At 38.8% G+C, this 19,136-nt stretch overlaps 1 protein-coding gene across 7 annotated transcripts in view; it reads left to right on the top strand.

Annotated features, from left to right (window-relative positions):
• Window positions 1-19,136, top strand: part of MAPK10 (mitogen-activated protein kinase 10) — a 444,107-nt gene that overhangs the window by 192,415 nt on the left and 232,556 nt on the right. For 6 of the 7 annotated variants that reach the window (XR_009245850.1, XM_058667094.1, XM_058667090.1 and 3 more), the window contains exon 2: window positions 8,970-9,084. The gene's annotated coding sequence lies outside the window, so the exon portion shown is untranslated. Of the gene's footprint in view, window positions 1-4,206; window positions 4,300-8,969; window positions 9,085-19,136 lie in introns of those variants that run through there. The other variant, XM_004590595.4, reaches the window with a different exon arrangement.

Genomic DNA, 19,136 nt, shown 5'->3' with positions numbered 1-19,136 from the left:
ATTTGGGCCATCTTCCATTGCTCTTCCAGTCCATTAACAGAGAGTTGGATTAAAAGTGGAACAGGTAGGATTCAAGCCAGTTCCCATGTAGGATGCTGGTGTTGCAGATGATGTCCCATCTGCTATGCCGTATCAGATCTCATAGCAAGGTAACTTTTAAGTTGATAATTTTGTATTGCCCATGAATGATGTTATAAACATCCAAAGAGCCCTTGGCTAAGAAAAGTCTGCTCACCCTACAATTCCTTTATTATAGAGAACTTATGATCTTTTTTTTTCTTTTGCAAACCTCTTTTATTGACATTCGGGTTTCTTAACTCTGAGGGATCAAGCCTGTTCTAGACACTGGGCAAGGGCAGCAAACCATCCCTGGAGTTTGCTTAGCATTTAGGGATTTATTGGGATGTAGAACTTGGAATGTTAATTGCTGAAAGTGCTTGGCATATCAAGAGGTACTGTTTACAACCATGTCAGAGCTCATTTTGTAAGAGTTCTGACTTTGGCCTGGTCCAGACCTAGCTATTGTGAATTCTTGGGGAGTAAACCAACAGATGGAAGATCCTGCTCACTCTTTTATTACTCTTTTTAATTAAATGATTAGTCTTTTAAGCTACATACAATCAAATTTCAGGAAATTAATTTTGGTTTTAATCTCTTCATAGTTGTCATTCTTTTTCTTTTGCGGAGTAGTATTCTATTATTTGAATATACAATAATCTGCTTTTGCTAGTCTCTTGTATCTTGAGTTGTTTCCAGTTTTTTTCCTATGACAAATAAAGCTGGTAGAAACATGTACAACTTTTTGGGGGGAGGATACATTCATATTTCTCTTATCTTTTGGGTAAGGCTTATGAATAGAATCATTGAATCATACTGGAGGTGTGTGCTTATTATAAAAATCAAGTCATTTCCCAACGAACTATATGAGAGTTCTGGGTTCTTGGTAAGCTTGCCATTATTTTGTGGTGTTGGTCTTTTAAATTTGAACCATTTTTTTGGTGTGTACATGAAGCATTATTTCATTATGGTTGTTATTTGCTTTTGTGTTTTAACTGATGATATTTAAATTTTTTCATACGCTTATTGGTTACAAATATTCTTTTGTCACATTTCTGTTCAAGATCTTCTGTTTGTTGAGCAAAACTGGTTCTTGTTGAATTGAGATTTCTTATAACCTCTCACTTGCTGTGCCTGAGTAATATTTTCAGAGACATTGCAAAAGCATTTTCTTCCAGTGTGTGTCTAACCTGTTTTTAGTGGTGATTTTGGATTAGTGGAAGCTTTTTTTTGATAAGTGAAACTTTCAATTTCAATGAAATCTTCTTGAGGTTTCCATGATGACAAGAGCTTTCAGAAATTTTTGCTTACTTCAGTGTAAGAAAGCTGTTCTTTCTTCCTGAAGACATATTGTTTAAAAGTTTTACAGATTTTGACTTTTACATTAAGTATACAATTCATCTTGAGTTGGTATTTGTGCTTATAATGCAAAGTAATAACTGAAGTTTATTTTCTCTCATTAATATTGAATGATTAGGAATCTACTTTCGATATCCAACTTGTACTACAGTAACATGAAAATCAGAATTTCAGTTACTTTGCATAGTTAAGTTGTTTGGTTACCAATCATATTTTTGAGTGAGACAGTCTTCTTGTACAGATAGGTCAATGGTGATGGCTAAAAATAATAAAGTTTAATTGTACTTGAAATTAGAGGAGAGGGTTATCCAAAAACTTGTAGAATGCACTATAATGACAGAAAACTCATGAAAGCCTTTTTTAAACATTTTTCTTCTTGAAGAAAACAGCAGCAGTAACACAAACAACTCAAAATTTTGTGGTACCTTGCCGATTTATGATGCATTTTACTGTCCACAAGGACTACCAGTTTATATTGATTAAATGTTAACGCTTTTTCAGCTAATATACAGAGGAAGCCTTGGGTTCACGTAAGCATGGTAGCTCGGAAACAGTGTGCAGTCTTGTAAGCCCAGCCCACAGCTGGATTGCAAGAGATAGAATCCCATCCTGGAAGTTTTCACACACTCAGGGGTGTTTAAGCAAGAGAAGAATTGCATGGGATTGTGTGACTTGACCAATGTAAGTGCTGGTATTGATTTAGTCTAATTATATATTGAAAATTTCCCTTGTGTAAAAAATTTTTTTTTAATTGGTAATTTTTTTAAAATAGTAGAACTGTTGCTCTTCTTGCAATAAGCTATTTGCAACTCCTAAAATTCTGTGAAACTTAAAAAATGCACTTAAATAAATAAATAAAAGTTGATGGTCGCTGCAATTAATAGTGAGGTAATTGTTCCAGTTTTCCAGGGAATTATCTGCCATTACAAATATATAAAGAACAAATACACACAAGAATCTGGTCTTGGATCACCTCAGACAAAGTTTCTTTGGGGATCTCCCCAACTGAACTGCCAGACTCAGAACTTTAACCATGAATAGGAGTGCAGGTTCCATGGTCTGCCATGGTGTGCAAATACCAAAGCCGAGCCTCATCAGAGGCCCAGAGCAGTGGAGAGCATAACCAGGTGCACGTGGAGGATATGGCATTCTGTCGGAACCTGCAGAGGATACCTGGCACCACAACAGAGGACAGAACAAAGAAATCATCTACTCCAGCGATATGTTGGCAGTGAAAAACTGGGCAAATGGATACTCTAAGATGGACTATGTCAATCAGTGGATTCTGCAGTGACTTCATCGTGCTTGGAGTGGCGAGATTGGCAGCAATTCCTAACTGTTGAACTATCAAAACCGCTTGAGCAAGACCCTTGGCACATGCCCCACATCAGGGACCTGGGATGGGTGGGAGACTGGGTCGGGTTTCTCCCTCTATCTCCCCCTTTTACACCACATAGAGAAAAAAGAGAATGTGGAAATAATAATCTTACCCACATTCCTGTAGTCCTTGAACCTTTGTGCCCTAATTAACCATGTAAAGATTGTGAAAAATAAAGAAATTAAAAAAAAAAAGAGTGAATGGGAAATAAGAGAGTAGTGATTACACGTGGTCATAAGTCAAACCCTAAAGTGGAAAATGTTGGTTTTAAATGTTTTTTTTTTTAAATTAAAGAATGAGTGTTATGCAAATTTTCTTGTAACCTACTTATCTCATTCAGCGATATGTTGTGCACATATTTCAATGTTAATAAATAGAGCCCTGGGACCAGCCTTGTGGCACCACAGATTAAGAAAAAATATATATATAAAGAAAAAAGAATCATAAATTAAGTATCTTTTTTCTGCACTCATATTGCAATCTGAGCATTAGTCTTTGAGTTCGATTAGTGGGGTTTTGGTCAGGATTTTTAGGAAAACAAGGAAAGAGGTAGGAGAAACAGTGCTGGGCCAGCCACTCCTGGGGTCCAGGTGGGGCTAAAGTGCTCCCTTCTCTTCTGAGGTTACCGCTGCAGAGTGCTTGTTTTGACATTTGGCGGCACTGCGTGTGTCTCGGCGTGCTGTTTGTGAATAGCTGAGACAAGCGAAAAGCAGAGGCTGCCTGCATTTTTTGTTGTTTGTTGGTTGGTTTTGGTCTGCTAATATTTGTTCCTCGGTAGGGGCTGCCATGCAAAGGGCCACAACTGTGCCAATGAAATGGTTTTCTCCAGGCCGTGCAGACAGACCCCTCATGTCGGAGTCGCAGATGCCGGGTGCCAACGCACTCCGTTGCTTTCCATTTTGTCTGGTCCTCATTTCCGCAGAAAAGCGCAGGAGCTGTAGCCGCACGGAGACTTTTCTCTTTCTCTTCCCTGCTCAGACCCCTCCCTAGACCTCTCTGGGCTTTGACGTCATGTGTGCTCCTTTCGGTTGCCATAGCAACCCCATTCCCCAAGCCCTCTGTCCGTCTCCTCTGGTAGGTTCCACAATGGTACAGGCAGCATCACGCTGCACAATGGTTTCCAGGCAGTGAAAGAGGGTGATTCAGCAAGCCACTCGCTGCCTTCTTCTCCTTTGTTTTTTTCTTTTCTAACCCTCCCTCTCTTTTTAAAATTTTTATGGGGGTGGGCGGTGCTTATTACATGCTTATCTTTTTATTTTCTTTTTTCATTTTTACAAATTTCTTTTTTTCTCCTCACCCCTCAGTTCCTAGGGGCTTGAGTGAGTTGAAGATTGGGCTTTCTTGGAAATCACCTGTCCAGTATTAATTTTAAATCATCTGCTGCCCCCTCTGTTAAAAAACCTCTTGCTTATTACAGTTCAGAATGTGTTCAATGAAAAGCAAGTAGCGAGGGTTTCTGGGGCACACACTGGTGGATTGGGACCCTAGTTCCCAGGCACGGAATGGTAAGTGGCTGTTTGCTTGTTCTGGGTTCTCACCTGGTTTTGGAGAGTAGGGTGATTGGTTTTGGAGGGGTGGAAGGGGGAGTGTGTGTCTGCGGGTAAGGAGGTAGATGGGGTGGGCAGCAGGTGCAGCATGCAAACTCTCTTCAAGGCTGGAAGCCACCAGCCTTATCCTCTGTGTTGCACACCTCTTCCCAGACTTGGGTGTGATGAAGCCTTGCTGCTTGGAGTGAGGGGTGACAGAAGGTGGGAGGGAATGCTCTTATTGTAACCAGGGGGTTGTAGACCAAGTACAGCCGTAGAGGGAGAAGAGAGAGACACCAGGAAGGGGAGTCGAGGTGAGAGGACAGAAAACAGCTGTGCTTGTCAGAAGTGCTGACCTCAGTTCCATTTCTGAGAAATGCTTTAGGTTTCATAAAGCATAAGAAAAAAATGTCTTTTAGTATGCATTTGTGTTTACTTACTGAGAACTGTAACTTAAACAAATATTTGGAGCTACATAAAAGGGAGAAATGGTATTTCTATATATTTTAGATGTGAAACTAATGGTATTTCTCTAGCAACTACAAGCTAAATCTGGGCTGGGGAGAGGAGCCTGGGACAGAGGTCAGGTTAGAGGTAAGAGGAATTATTCACACTGCAGTCACATAGGTAAGGGGTCCCTTTAAGAAAGTCATCTCCTGGTCACACCAGTCAGTATTTCTTCCTCCTCTTTTTTTTTTAATGGCAAGGTTCCCAGGAATTCTGTACTGGGATCCTGTGTCCCCTAGAAATGCCAGAGCTCTTTTAAAAAAAACAAAAGATGTATTATCAGAAATGAGCATGATAATTTATTTATCAGAATATTTGTGCTTGTGCCTTCAGCAAAATAAATGTCATTTATTGGAAAATATTTAAGTGAAGTAACAGACATTTCAAGAACCCCCTCCCCCCCCCACATACACACCATTTCCCCCTTCTACCTTTAAATCTAAAGGCAGCATCTCTGCTTTTACATCCTTAAACAGATAACTTCCCTGGAGAGGCAATGTAGCCACAGACCAGAAATGACTTATCCCACGGCAGTATGCTCTGGGATAATCACGAGGTTGTTTACATGGGCTACCTTTGCTGCAGAGCCTGTCAGCCGCTATCCAGCAGCCTTGTCTGCTGCTGGTGTGTTGATGATAACTTTCACAAATCTACCGGAAAGAAGCAAAGCTAAGTCATAAGGGACAGAAGGAAAGGTCGAGACAGAAGGAAAATGGATGGTAGTGCACCAGGCATTTGCCAACCGTGATCCAGTTTCTCTTTGCCAGTTGCTGGACCCGGGAAGATCTCACCCAATGCTGATCAACAGACTTAAAATGGTTGCAGTAATGACCATGTCTCTCAGGGAGGCTTCTGTGTATTTTGTGCCTTAGGTGAACATGTGTGTTGCAAATAGAGCTAACAACACTCACAGAGTGGGCTCACAAGATTCTGACTCCACTACGGAACCCGTGGATCATAGGAACTGGACAGTTTGAATGCAGCTGTTTTGCTGATTCTAATATGTATTCCTTTCTTTGCCTCACTCTCACTCTTAGAATGGACAGAAAGTCTTGGATTAGCTTCTTTGATCACATGGTGCAAACTGGGCTTTTGCTCCCCCGACAATGGGACTAGAAAATCAGATGACAAAGGTGGCATGACTTTAATTATTCAAGACTCTTCCTGCTTCCTCATTTGCATATCATTCCCCTCTGCTGGCGCAAAGCATCCTTCATTGGAGGGGCTTCCTGTCCTTACAAGATTCTCACAGTTTTAGTAAAAAATGATGCCCGATGATGAGGAGGTTAAAAAGGATAGTCTGAGTGAAAAAAATCAGCTGCCTTCAGCTTCCTGCTTGTTCCCCCTCCTCCCCTCCAGAACAGCATCTGCTGCTGGGAGGAGTGTGTTTGCCATGCTGGAAGGGGATGTTTGTGAACAGATCCCAGAGGGACTGAATGTGTTTTTGCTGTCATTGTCTGGTACATCTGTAGCTATTAGTATGTAAAGATTTTGTAGTATGTGGGCCATATTTTTTAAGGTGAGAGTGAATGTGGAGTTTGTGTGTACAAATATATGTATATATGTATTTGAAATGACAGGGAATTTCAGAAAATTTCTCTTGCTAGTATATTGTGTAAGCATGTCACATACAAAAGCTTTCCGCAAAAGCTTCCCCTGGTTAAGGGCACACATATATTTTTAAAGTTTTATTGTGGCTTTATGTCCAGGACTCTGTTTCTTAGGCTGTAAGCTTAGTCAAGTTATACTTATGAAAGGGAAAGACAAACTGAGGATTTTCTTGTTTGTTAAGCATAGCGGCCAAGATTCTTCCTTCTTGCTCTAATTTTGGCCTCAGATCACATTTATAGCTAAACGACTTTGTATGGAGCTGTTGGGTTCAAATCAAATTGTATTTTGATTGCTTATCAGGATGATAAAATCAGAGCAAAAGAGACTTCCTGCAATTAGCAATAATATGCAAATACATTGATGTTTTAATTTTTTTATTCATTACCTTTTCAATTTCCTTTCACAGTCTTCTTTGAAGCTTTTGGTTGGACACTACAACAATCATACAAAATAGAGGCATAGAAGAGCCCAAACTCATTTTGTTTTAAATGACATTAGATATATTTACTACATTATGTAAGTCTGAGCTGAGGCACTGTGCTGTTGAATCAGAAAAGATCAGGCTGAAAATTAGTTTTTGAAAGGGAAAATATAATGTACTATTGGAGCTCATATATTCAGAAATTTGGCAGTTTGTACATATGTGCATAGTGGAGTTTCGAGGATTTAACTACAGTCTTTTGAGTCTGAGTACATTTCATCCCAATGAGCAAATCAAGGCAAAGCAAGGGGAAATGAAAATACCTTTCTGTTGGTACCAGTTGTTTTTCTCTGCATTTAATGCAAAGAAGCTTCATTTCTCATTGTGAATTGCAGTAGGATCATTAAGCAGAGACATCAGGTGATAATGAAATTGCCTAAATAGAAACGCTGTGGGTTTGAAAAGCAGACCTCAAACTCATACCTGTATCTGATGATGGCTTTTCTAGTTTAACAGATGTTTAGGATCCATAATAAGCTGCTATAGGTTCTCTTATAGCTATCCTTTCAACTCTGAGATATGAGACTCATAGGTTTATAGAAATAGTACTTCTAGGAATGGAAATTCAAGTTCTGAATAGAAAAAAAATAGAAAAAAAAGATTTAAGTCTCTTTGGAAGCATTCCTAACCACAGATGCTGTAAAATGCTGTAGGCTTGTATGGTACAGCTCACCTCTAGGGCAATGAGACATTTGCTGAGTGGTCTGTGCAATTACAAATAGTATTTCTCTACTTCTTGCTGTTCTTTCGTGTGATAGGAAGAACCAAAACAAAAATAAAATGTGATAACTCAAAAATACTGGGAATTCAGCTTAGTGACTTGACTTCAGAGAAGTCAAGCTGACTCTTTGCTTGTGGGTGTTAACCAACCTGTCCAGAGTTCTTTGCTAAGTGCTGTGAGCGGAAGAGATTGAGATGAGAACACAACATTTCTGCCATTTGGAGCTTATAGGTGTAGTGAGATGAGGTTGCATAGCAGTTTAGATGGCATATGAGTGGTTTAAAAAGAAAAGAAAGAAATGCACCTCCTTTGGAATGGTGTTAGGTGACAATGGAGGCCCTATTGTGGTTTAGGGATTGAAGTGGGAGAGGTAGCTGAGAACTCCTGGTGTGGAAAGAGATTCTTGTTTAGAGCAGAGAGGAGGTTGATTTTGAGAATGGTGATCATACTTATCATTCTGGAAATCAAAACCTATATTGTGATGATGAGTAGATAATGGGTAATAATATGATAGAATATAAATGCAGGGCTTGTTCTTTGGCTTTTGATCAACTTCAGTTTATTTCATATGCTATCAGAGATTTGTAATTTCTCTTTTCCTTTTATTGCGAAAAATGTAACTGTTGGGTCTAGTGCAATGGCTCAATGGCTAAATCCTCTCCTTGAAAGTGCTGAGATCCCATATGGGCACCAATTCATGTCCTGGCTGCTCCACTTCCCATCCAGCTCCCTGCTTGTGGCTAGGACAGCAGTGGAGGACGGCCCAAAGCCTTGGGACCCTGCACCCACGTGAAGACCTAAAAGAAGTTCTAGGCTCCCGGCTTTGAATTGACTCAGCTCCGATTGTTGGGGAGGAAGCTAGTAGATGGGAGGGCTTTCTCTCTGTTTCTCCTTCTCTCTGTAAGTCTGCCTTTTCAATAAATAAACAAATAAAAATAAACAAATATCAATAAATCTTTTTTAATAAGATGCAACTACTGTTACGTCTTACAACAGTGGAGTTGCCTCAGTTGAGGATGAAAGGTTGGCTTGTGCTACAAAATCAAATCCATACCACAGAAACAGATATTCCTATCAACCCAAACATCAGTCACTAGTTAGATTTATATACATACTTCAAAAATATCCATATAATCTGGTATTGATAACATCAGAGGAACTTCACTTGCAATAGTTACTGAACTGAGTTATCCACTCTGAGATGTTTAATTTCTTCTCTGTGTATCCTGTCACCTTGGGAACCAATTATCTTTGATGTCTTTCATAATGAAAGTGGAATTCTCATTTAGATCTTAGAATCAAGCCCATCTGTTTTTTCTCTGATTTTAGGCTAGTGTGAGGAACACCAACAGCAGAACCATCTCAGATCTTCGCTATGGCAATGTATGCAGGAAGCTGTTGAATTAGACCCATTTCCCATCGATGAGAAACCTTGCAAGCAGTGGTGAGTTGCATGTTGAAAATGATCCTTAGCAGGAGACCAATGATCTACATACTGATTGAGGTATTGCATGTGATTTAATGTTTGGATTGGGAAAAATGCTGCTCCAGATCATGTCAGTAGGACAGAATGTTTAACTGATGATGTGGGACTAATAATACCACCTGTATTAGTGCAAGATCTTTAGATACACTATGATTCTGCCCCCATGGATGGTGAGATCAGTCTACATAACATGGCTGCAAATAACAATTTCATATGGCAGAGTAACAGTTGGATACACTATTATTTAAATGATCTTTTCTATTTGTAACATAATCTTATGTTTCATTGATTAATGTTTTTAACAGAAAAATTGTTTCTTACCTAAATTATGATGATTAATTCATTTCAGAAATACACATACAATAATTAGGCATTTAGAAATAAAAAAAATCATCGCAGTTTTATGAAATTCACTTTGTGGACATTTTTACTTACAAATTCTTTTATTTAGTAAAAATATTGAAATCAGATGCAGTTGTTCTGCCTAGTTGATCCCATTCTTAGAACTTTTTATTTTATGTAAGCTGAAGCAAACACATCAAGAATCCTTTTCTTAATCAAATCCTTGATGCTGCATAGTCACCAAAGTCAATAGTCAATATACTTTAGCAGAGATGAACAAGTTATAATCTGTCCAATAACACTTTCAGAAATAGAGTGTGATAATAGTGCTTACAAGTCTCCAAAAGAAGCTATTGTGGCTGGTCATTAGTGTCTACTGCCTATATAACCCTAGATCAGTAGGTTACTCTTTGAGTTAATGCATAGCCTACCACTGCAAAGTCTGATGAGATCCATTGTGTAGTTCTTTCACAGCATGACTTTTTTTGTAGTGGCTTACGACTGTATTGAGAAAGCTGATCTAGTAGTAATCACTGCGCCATGCTTAACCAACATGCATTCAATGGGTGTTACAAAGAAAAAATCATGTATAGTTACCAATAATCAAATTCTCTGACCTAAAATAAGGGCCATTTTTACTGATTGGACCTCATAGGTGGAATTATGTGTTATGCCTACTGACATAGAAAACACTTATTATGCTTTCCTCATTATAAACATGTACTCATTAAGTAAACAACTGCTACAAATCTGTGATATAGACAACATGCTCAGTTTTAGGGACAGATGAAAGGTAATAAAATATGATAGAAATATTCTAATGAATGTGATTTTTATGATTTACTGATATAGATTTAGGATGCCAAAGGAAATGCTGCAAAGAATCTAGCATGAATGTGTTAGGAAAAAGTCAAGGAAGGTTTCTCAGAGGAAGTTATTGCTTTTTAAGAAAGCACTTGAAAGAGGGACAAAGAGAGGAGAGTTGTACACCTTCTGGCTTAATCCTCCTCCTGTCCCATGTCTGGAGTGGCATATTACTGCTAGGCCAAACACTAAGTGACATTTTAGCCAATAGCCAGAGGAAATGAGCAATTAACACCCAGTGCCAAGTCACAGGGGCACTAGCTACGGCGTAAATCATAACGGCAGGATATAAGAGAGATCTCAGGGAAAGCTAAGGAGTTTGAATCTTATTTTGCTGTGAAGAGATTTTAAAAGTCTTTAAATAGGAGAATCATATAATCAGCCTATTTTCTAATTGTGAATTATGTCACACACAGAAGGGTATATAAAGCTTGCACAAGGTAAAGAATAACTGGAAGTCAAATACCATGTAATCACCACTCATATTAAGGAGCAAGTCCACACCAAACCCTGTATGGCCCTTTAACGTCTCAGTCCCCACCGGAAGCAACACTATTAGCCCTTCTTTTGTCAAGTTCACTCCTTGATTTTCCTTCTAGACTTTCCATATATGTGTGCATCTTAATATTATAAATCTTGGGTTTTGTCTATGCTTCAGTTACATGCATTTGTAATTGTAGTATACACTTTTTACTTGCTTGATTAATACATATATTGAGACTTATTCTATGTTCATGCAAATGGTTATTCATGTGAAATACTGAATGGTATTCTGACTCAGGTATATATTAAAATGTACTTATCCATCTTATTATTGGCTTGTTTCTACATTACTTAATGCTGGTATAAATATATACATAAAATATTTTAATAAATATTATCAGTCTTAGTGTCAATAGGATATGTAAAAGAACTTTTCTAGAATATCAAGAGAAGGAACTGCTAAGTTTTAGGTTTGTAGACATTTTGTTTTAATAAGTAATTCCAGATTTTTTCCCAATTGGTTATATCAATTTATATTCCATGCAGCAATATCTGGAAACTCTATATCCTCATCAACAATTGATATACAAGTTAATAAATTTGTTAATCAGGTGAATATATAATTGTGTTCATGGAAGTGCATTTTGCTGATTACTAATGAAAAACATTTTCTCATTTGTTTCTTGTTGGACTTTTAGTTTTACTTAGCAGTATCTTCAGAGATCTTGCATGATATATCTCTTGTGTTCTGTCATCATCATTCATGCCCTATCTTTTGTGAAGTGCTGGCTGAAATGTTTTTGACATTTGTCTTTCAAAATATTAATTGATCTGCACTTTTGTCATAGTCTAAACACTTTTAAAAACACTTTTCCTTCATATGATTTCTATGATTTACAGATAAGGAAAATTAGAGCAGTTAAATAACTTACTGGGAATCACACAGTTAAAGAATAGTTGACTTAGTATGCAAGGCCAGGTCTTTCAGACTGCAGAATTCTGTACTTTCTCAGAGAGTGTTTGGAAGAGGATTAGACTGAGCCAGAGACAATACTGAAGGTGCTGTCGCAGGAATAGTTAAAAGATAGTAAGGACAAATATCAAAGACTTGCCAGTGAGAAATACATACCAAACAACTGTACTTGGTAATGAATGTGCTGAAAGAAGAACAGAGGGGATATAATATATCTGAAGTTTAATACTTGTTGGCTAGGTGGATTCAGTGTTGTTCATCCAGTGTATATTTTATACTTTAGATATTGTGGTAGACTCGAAAGATATGCTTTATTATGCTGTTTCCATTGGAGATGGATTTACTTCATAGGTTCATAAATTTTAACGTTTTACCGAGAGAACAGTGCTTATTTAGGTCAACTCTTTCCTTTTTTTTTTTTTTTAAGATGAGGAACCAGTTGCTATACGGGGATAAATGGTTTTTTCAAGCTCACTTGTACAAGTGTCAGGTTAAGAATAGATTCCAGGCCTCCAAAAAATGCAGAGAAACAACAGCTGCTTGGTTTTTAAATTAACAAGTGAAAGTGCAACCAACCTCTCTGTTTCTGGAAGTTTTCTCCAATCTGTCTGCTTTGATTCTAACCTATTGTCAGTCAAGATGCAGGCCCTCATCATCATCTTTAGTGGGTTGATTTAAGTAGCCCAGTATGCTGTCTTCTTGTCTGTGATTTTGCCAGTAAATTCACAAATACTTGGTTTTGCAGTTGTGAACTTGTAACTTCCTTGTTGGAAGACTTCTTTATGATCTTGACCACCCATCAGATAGGTTTTCTACTGCTTAGAATGTCCCATTGTCTCATCTGCTTTCATTGAAGCAATTCATGACATGTTGTTACTTGGGGACATCAGTGTATTTTGTTTCATCTCTCTCTCTCTCTCTCTCTCTCTCTCTCACACACACACACACATACACACACACACACACACACACAGAGGTGTTTCTTACCTCTGATTTGCTCCATAGTGTCCATTTTGCCTGTATTTACCCTTGAAGATGATCCTTGACTGATGACGTTTGACTTACTATTTTTTGACTTTGCTATTATGCAGCACAAATGAAGACCATACATTGAATTTTGAGCTTTGATCTTTCTCTGGGCTGGCACTATGGTGTAAGTTACTATTGTGATGTTAGCCAGAAGCAAGAAGCCACAGCTTCCAGTCCACCACAGAATACATCGGACACCTCATTATGAAGTAGGTTTTGTGTTGGAGGGTTTTCTAAACTGTAGGCCAATGTACATGTCCTGAGCACATTTAAGATAACCTAGGCTAAGCCATGATGTGCCGTATGTTATGAACACTAAGTGCATTTTCAGGCCAGGATATTTTCTACTGAAAGTGGGTTTAACAGGATGTAACCCTGTTACAAATTGAGGAACATCTGCAATTGGGTCTTTGTCATTCTTTAAGGTCCTTTCTGCTCTATGATAGTCTGGGGATGAGTAGCATGGGCATTTCTTGGAACTTGCTAGAGATCTCAGATGCTACCTAGACTTCACTGATTTAGAACCTGTATTTTAACAAAATGCTGCATTGATTTTTTGACACTGAAGTTTGAGAGGTAGTGCTTAGCCTCACCTTGGGTTTTATCAAATGCTGTTGCCTCCTGTGGATCTTCCCCGATCCCTTATTCGGCATTCCTTCCTGGAGCTCTCAGGGTTAAGCTGTGCATGTTGACCTCACTAGGTTATGACAGTGTTGTAGCATCTGTTTGTGTCTCTTTGCACATCTCTCTTGCCTCCCCAGGTTGCTAGTGAATAATCTGAGTCAGATTTATTTATTCCTGATTCTTCTATACCTAGCACAAGTGCCTGATGCAGGACAGGCACTGCATAAATATTTTTAAATGTCTGATGAAAGGAAAGAGAATGAAAAAGAGATGATACAGTAAAAGATACAGGACAGAGGCAAGACAAATACAATCACAAGGAAAGATACTAGACTGTATCAAATCATCAAAGGAAAAAAAAAAAGAAAGAAAATCTAAAAATAAAATGGAAAAGCCAGAACCACAGAGTTATAATCTTACTTAAATAGGTTGGGTGGTAGCCTATATTTTTTTTCAAAGCTCTCCTCAGAAGGAAAAAAATTACCATAATTTATCACTTTTAGCAATATTTTTGGAGTAACTTTTGCCAAAGTTTTTCTTTCCTAAACAAAACACTTGGAGATCATTTAGAATGCTGTGTTTAGCTTTTGATGCCCTCTGCTATACAGTAAACATGTATGTGTGTGTTTGTGCACACACATATGTATATGGTACAACAGATGACAGCAGTTTATTCCACCATATGAAGACATTATAAGAGATACTTTCTCATGTATGTATGTATGGAACAATATTGTGCTCAAGTGAATCCCACCCCCAAAGTTTGAATTAAAATACCAAGAAGCAAGTATGTGAAAATAGTGGGTACTAAGCAATTTAAGCTATTTTTCATCTTTGCTGAGCTACTGCAAATACAGTATGACAGGTTGATTTGTGAGTATCCTGTTGTCAGGCACAGTTCAGGTTAGTGATGCAATGTCTCACATTCAGTGAGATTTCATGTGTTGGGCTTATTTTCTGCCTTTTTCTGTGTGTGTATGACATCTGACTGTGTTGCAATATCAGCAGCCAAAAGACAGTCTGATTCTCAACTCTATCTGCTTTTCAACCTGACCTTTCTGTATCTGATTCCTACTTGCTCCTTTGGTTGAAGACTACAGCTATTCCTGCTAAAACAGAAATGTTAGGAGGCAAATGTCTTGACTTGCTAACCTGGTGAACTTCAATTAAGGCATGAATTAGTGATAATGGATTTTGGATCACAGATAATATCCACACTGGGGAACTGCAGGATAGCCGGTGGATGAAACACACACAGGAAGGGTTTTTATGTGAGAAAGAAATTCACAGTTATCTGAAACAGAGTACTGTATAAGAATTCAGCATATTACTTTAAATTTTTAATTACAAAATTTCTAGAAAAGAAATAGGTCTTGATGCTGTTTCTTACCCTGAAGACTCATCCTGGGTCTGCTAGGAATTTATATTCTTTTTGAAGATTTATTTATTTTTATTGGAAAGGCAGATATACAGAGAGGAGGAGAGACAGAGAGGAAGATCTTCAGTCTAAACAGTTGCAACATGGATTCTATTTAGTCTTGACTATTTGGCTGTTCATTGTCAAACTAGGACTTTCTGTGGTAAGGACAGAGGCAGAAAACCTTGCAAATAAAAGAACCTCGCACATAGTCTAGTCTCTGTAATATACGCTCAATTCAGGGAACAGTTTATTAATAACCCAGGTTTTTATTTTTTAATTTGTTGTTTGAAAGGTAGAGTTACACAGGGAGAGGGAGACTCAGAGAGAGAAATCTTCAATCTGCTGGTTCACTCCTCAAATGGCCACAACAGCTGCGCTGAAACCAGGAGCCTGGTGCTCCCAGATAAGTGCAGGTGCCCAAGGCCTCAGGTGATTCTCAGTTTCCTCCCCAGACACATTCCTAGGTAACTGGACTGAAAGTGGAGCAGCTGAGACTTGAACTGGTGCCTGAACAGGATGTCAGTATCACAGGCATTGGTTTTACTCTCTAGGCCAGCCCCAAACAACTCAGTTTCTATCCAGCATTCTTGAATTGGGCTCTGCCAGAAAACATGGGCCCAGAATTAAAGGTAGTGGTTCCCAAACATTTTGGATTCATGATATCTTTATATCCTTGAAAATGACAAAATAAACCTTAACAGTTTTCTTATAGCTCTTATATTTACTATGATATAAATTGAAAGCATTTTATTAAAAATCAATAGCAAACTCATTATATGTTAGCCTAAATATTTCTTAAAACATTATTTATTTTTAAAATGTATTTGAAAGGCAGAAGTACAGAGAGAGGGACGGGCAGATTTTTTTCTATTGACTGGTTCACTCCCAAATGGGCACAGTAGGGCTGGGCCAGGCAGCTGAAGCCAAGAGCGTGGAACTCCATCTGGGTCTCTCACATGTAGTCTAACCAGTTTCTGCCACTTTCCCAGGCGCATCAGCATGGATTTTTAATGGAAATGAAGCATCCAGGACTTGAACTGGGCCTCTGATATGGAATGCCAGTGTCTTAGGCAGTAGCTTGATTTGCTATGCCACAATGACAACCCTTAAGTAAAGCTTTTGAAGACAACTATTTTTGAAAAAATAAAAATAATTTAGTGACAAAGTGTCATTGTTACATGTTTGCAAATCTGTTTAATGGCTTTGTAACAGTGGACAGCTGAATTCTTTTATCTATGCATTCCTTCAATCTATTGTTGTATTATACCTTATGTTGCCTCTGGAAAACTGCTGAACAGTTGAAACAGAATGAGTGCTGGTGGTGGGCTAGTTCTTTATATTCTCTAGAATTCGTTTGACTTACTTGAGGGTGAGATAAATGGGTCTTGGGGGACCTACAGAAGTCTTTGTCCTGTATTTTAAGAGCTGCTGCATGAAATGAGCTAACATCCCTTTAATGCACTGTGGAATGGTACTACTGTATCCTTCCCTTGGGAAAATTCAGGAAATAGTGTCTCTGCCATTGAGATGAGACACTAGATGAAAAAGGCCGCCAGACTGTAAGCTTCAAGACAGCAGAGAGGGAGGTGTGCTCATGCCTCACCTGTCCACAGACTGGCCTCTGCATCTCAAAGACACGAAGTTCTAACAAGACAGATGTACTTGCAGCAGTTCCTATAGCCGTAGGTGGACTGTGTGTTGGGTGCTACCACTGAAGGTTCGTGCATGGCAGGGAGAGCAGATCTAGGCAGCTCAGGAATCAAGGAGGGCATTCAACCGTTTACTATGTTCTTTTTTTTTGAAGATTTATTTATTTTTATTGGAAAGTCAGATATACAGAGAGGAGGAGAGACAAAGAGGAAGATCTTCCATCCACTGATTCACTCCCCAAGTGGCCACAACTGTTGGAGCTAAACTGATCTGAAGCCAGGAGCCTGGAGCATCTTCCAGGTCTCCCAGGTGGGTGCAGGGTCCCAAGTCTATGGGCCATCCTCTACTGCTTTTCCAGGTCAGAAGCAGGGATCTGGCTGGGAAGTAGAAAAGGTCATTTCCAGGAAAGGGAACAGAATAACCAAGGAGTAGAGTGGATTTGAAGTACAAGCCTTTAGGCCTGGGTGATCTGCACATAGAAGAGCTGGCCGTGGGAGATATGGCTGGCAAAATAGGCTGGGAATAACCTGAAAAAAAGGCCTTTGAACAGCTTATGAAGAAATCTTGATTTATTTCTACAAATCACAAGGAAGCTCTGTTGTCAAAGCAGGTTTACAAAAATAGCTGGCTGGCTGGGATGGTTGAGAGATGGTTTCTGAAGACACATACTAAAGACAGGGTGAACGTTAGAAGGAGGGAGTTAGAACTCAGCTTGAAGCAGAGGCGGTAAAAAAGAATCCATGGAGAGGGATCCAGGAGACAGAGAAAGTCTCCATGAGTTAGGGCTTCACTCAAGAGACGGGGGCTGCTGAGTTCTTTACAATTTCACCCCCGGCCCAGCAACCATCTAGCTAAGCAGTTACACATCAGTTCTGGGCACTAGTTTCTCCATATGTGAAATGCAGCGATGGATGGCTTGCCTATTTGTGTCACAGGAGTCTGTGTAAGGATTAATGAGTTCTCTGATAGAAAGATGCTTTATTAATCTGGGCCATCGATAACGAAAATGAGAAAGTTTGCCAGGTGCTTTTGCTCCTGTGTAGAGGCTGCCGTATAAATACAAAACATCACCTAGAATGCTTGTCATTGTTAATGATGATAAAGTCATTAACACAAAATGCCTACCCAGCAAGGTTCTTCTCATTCAATTCCAGAGAAAGAAGATGCAGCCAGCTGTTTATTATGCATCTTCCTTGTCGTGAACTGTTTTCCTGGTTAGCAGAGGAGTCATTTTAAGAGTGGTTGAATTTCATTGCATCTCGTTATTTCCATCACTCTCTGGTGAGATATTCTGTCACTCTCAGAAGCATTATTATCCTGACTTGGCCCCATGGGAATGGAAATAGGACAGCCACGTTTGGTGTACCCAGTACCTGAATCCTTGTTCTGGGTGACTTGGGTTACTTTTGTTGAGTTAACCCATAGCCCTATGTAATGTGGTAGCAAATACATGAAATCCAGAATCAGTACTGGCTGGGTTAAAATTCAAGTTCAATGACTTTTCCTAAATTCCCTGTAAATCATATAATCTAGGCAGTTTAAGTTTCCTCATCTGTAAAATGATGCTTAACTCATAAGGCTATTGTGAAGGTAGTGAAGGTAAAACATGGAGAGTTACAACTGAGTAACTGCTGCTTTTTGTCAATTTTTGTTACCAATGTTATCATGTCTTGCCCTCTCATATTCAGGATCCCTTCTCACTCCTTTTTCAGTTAATAGTTAGCTGTGGTAATACAGTTGACCATTAACTTTTTCTTTACCCAGAAAGTTTTCTGAAAAATCCATAAAGCCTTCACATTTTATTAATTGTCCTCTTAATATCCTCTTTTTGGGCTTTCTTTTGTTCTAGCAAGTCAAGCACTTAATACTGTTGTGAATGTGAAGAATACAGTACTTCATCCTAACCATTGACCGGTCTTATTTCCTGTGACACATTGCCATACTCCCATACAGTCATCTGATTGAGAAAATGTGTTTGCCTCTCCCTTTTGACTCATGCAATTAATGTGTTGTCAAGATGTATGACAGAAGCTTTAATTCTAAAAGTACCTTTCCATGTGATCATTTCACATCAATCTGGATTTCTGGCAACATACAGTAGGCCCTCTTGTTTATGGTACTGAACCTCAAGAATAGTTGGGACTGCAATTTAATCTATACTCTGCTCACCAAATAAAGACATGTGCTGCTCATTTGCATTTTTCAAGAGTCCTGTCCAACATTGTAGCAATTGCTAGTTATTCACATTGGTAAACGTGGCCTACAAATTCCCGAGAATTTTGGCCAAAATATGCCATTGGCAAATTCCCCTCTTTGTCCCAGTTGAAGAGAGTATGTTCAGCTGCCATCTGTCCCCATATTGACTCAAACTTCCTTGGGTCAGGCACCAAATGAATGTAGTGGTTTTACTTCCTATGAAAATTTCACCCATATTTCTTGATGGTGAATAATTATATTCTACTCAAATTGTGTAGAGCAGATTGAAAATGACTATTGAAAATAGATGCCATTATAGGTGGGAAAATGATTGAGTAGTAAGACAAATCAGAATACATTAGCATTTAATCAGTTCCTCCCTTCTTGATTCTAGTGTTGAGTATTCCTCCATCCCGCCCCCCCATATTT

Source organism: Ochotona princeps, chromosome 7 (assembly GCF_030435755.1).
Source record: "Ochotona princeps isolate mOchPri1 chromosome 7, mOchPri1.hap1, whole genome shotgun sequence".
NCBI classification, from domain to species: domain Eukaryota; kingdom Metazoa; phylum Chordata; class Mammalia; order Lagomorpha; family Ochotonidae; genus Ochotona; species Ochotona princeps.
The sequence above is the reverse complement of the archived record's forward strand: the minus strand, read 5'-3'. Positions and strand labels throughout refer to the sequence as shown.